This window comes from Ixodes scapularis, unplaced genomic scaffold (assembly GCF_016920785.2).
Source record: "Ixodes scapularis isolate PalLabHiFi unplaced genomic scaffold, ASM1692078v2 ptg003032l_1__unscaffolded, whole genome shotgun sequence".
NCBI lineage: Eukaryota > Metazoa > Arthropoda > Arachnida > Ixodida > Ixodidae > Ixodes > Ixodes scapularis.
In genome coordinates this window covers 58,422-60,986 of record NW_024610290.1, presented here as the reverse complement: position 1 = coordinate 60,986, position 2,565 = coordinate 58,422, and positions in this window count along the sequence as shown.

Below are 2,565 nucleotides of genomic sequence, written 5' to 3'. Positions count from 1 at the left end.
AGCCGATCAAAACGAGGCACCAGATCAACTTTTACGGCTGCCATCAGGAAAGATCTGGCTTGTCGCGTTCCCTCAACGTCACTCCGAATATTGTTTGTGCCCCTCGCACCATCCTCTTGTAGCAATATTTTTATTGTCCCCATGTGATTTCTTTTTATGTTCTTACTGGTGTTTGATCATAATTCGGTCATTGAAATAGTTTTTGCTGCCGACCCTACCATTATTTTGACCCTCTGGCAGCAAAGGAATATTATGCCGGCATTACACACGAAGTAGGAATGTAGACACTCCGTCCCATATCTCAAATTACATCACAATGTGTTTACACAACTGTAGTGCAGAGGTACGATGAGCAGGGTCTGAGAAAATAATAGTTTCAGTATTTTCAAAAGAGCGACGAAACAAAATAAAGAAAGGACCGCCAATCGGCAGCGCGTGCAAGCAGAGGCAGTAGTGACAGGAAGCGCGAGGTGTGTCTTTCGTACGGCCGGCATCAACTCACGCACTGTCCGAAGATGTACTCTGTTTTACTCGTAGGATTGCATCGCTGCGGAATGTAGGCGTGTGATTTCAGAAAGCGCGTCCTACCATTTCTGCGCGCGAGTGCTCCTGCAACCCAAGCATTGTATACAGTTACGTCCTCGCGCCCGTGCCGTGGCCAGCCCCGTACACAACTTATGCAGTATCGAAAAGGCATAGTTCAAAATTGACGGTCCCACTTTTCCATACCGCTTCTTGGCAGCCGGACAATTTCGGCAGGGGGCCTCAAGTTGGGGATTATCCGGTACATTGTCCTCCCAACAATGAACGTTGGCGCGACCATAGAAAGCCTGCCCGCATGTAAAAGGAGAGGAGGAGCGCGCCGAACGGTGACCAATATGGTAGCGCAGAGCAGAAAGGGCAGACCTAGACAGCGAGCGCTTGGGTCATGAGCGGCCGCTCCCCGAACCACGCTTGTTTTTGTGTTTTCGTCACCGTCGTTTTCGTACTCCGGGAGAAACGGGCGCGGCGATTCGAAAGGGCGCAGGGAGAAACGGGAAAGGGTGGACGTTGAGTTTCTCCTCTCCACGATAGCGACAAGAAAAGAGAGAGAGAGAGGAAAAAAAGAATTGTTTCTGCGTTTGGCCGCTCGCTCTTTTGTGGCGCTAGCAGCAAAGGTTCTCTCCGCTCCCGTTTCTCCACCCCTCCTTTCCCATTTACGGCGGCCGTCTTTTCACGCGACGCGCCAGGCAGAGGGTGAACACGTGAAAGGAGGGGCGTAAGAGTGGAGAAGGAAACTCAAGGTCGCAAGCGACGGGAAAAAGGGTTTCGAAATTGGCGCGCAGGTTTTGCAGCATTTGCTCATACGGACAGCCAGCGCCGCCCTGGTGGTTCAACTAATGTTTTGTTCAAGATGGCCGCCGTGGTACCGCCCTTCCTGTCTACCTCGTCCTTCCTTCCTTGTTGTTTTGCGCTATTTTATTGATGATGGACAGCCAACTAGTCCGCCAGCTCATCTTATTGCATATTTGTTTGCTCTCAACAATATGTCCTGGTGCGCTTGCTAGTGTAATAGCGACAACCTGAAATATTGTTTGGGATACTTTTTATCAAAGGCAAAACAAAGCACATTTCTAGCTCACCGGTGTTTTTTTCTTATAAAACATAGTCCAGAAATTCTCTATCACATTTAAAATACCAGTGTTTCATTGGCTTTCAGTTTACGTCATATTCTAGAACACTCACGCGTCTGGAACATCACTGGTATAGTCCGTCTGCTGCAATGTCTTTAGCGTCGCACAGAAAACTCTTTCTGCGCGTTTGATGTGGACGTTATTTCAGCTAACACATGCCCGTGTCCTGTAGGCGCCACATAATAGTATTGACGTGTTTTTGGTATGGCTTTTACTTGCTCATAGCGGTTGCTGAGTCTGTCTCTCAGCTGTGACGACGCTATCTGGAACCCATATGACGTTCACAGTTTTCATTGAAGCCTTTGCCCATTCATAAAGATCTTGTGCTGGGATGATCTGATTGTGAAATGGCTTTTGCATGCTAGCTTTGCTAGCCAGCCTTTTTATAGTGATATGCAGCGAAAAAGTGCCACGTTGCTTCCAACTCGAAGTCTTCCTTGTAAAAGCAGAGGTTAAGGAAGTTTTTCCTGTTGTTAAACTGAGAAGCGGCCCCATCCTTAAAATCATGAACTTTTGAGAGGTCTTCTTTTTGTTTTCTGAGTTCATGCTGAAAGTGGTGTTGAAATGCATGCACTGCCGCGTTGTCATGTTGAAGGGAGTCGGTCACAACCACGAAGGAATGAGTAATGTACAAGTCAATTCCTTCCTTCATGCTTCGAGTGTAGGCAACAACAGGATGAAGTGTCGCTTGCGTGCTGTTCCATCTTGCTTCATCGTTCTTCATTGTTCAGGAATGCGCAGCGTCCTGAACAATGAAGTTGTAGTTCTGTGCAAAGTCCATGATGCAACTACCTCGGTTGGTGGAAGTGACGATTTCAGAAACCTAAAATAATTTGACTGAACTTTGCTCAAACAGTAATGGCATTTCAAGTTCTCCAGCTTTTCGATGTGT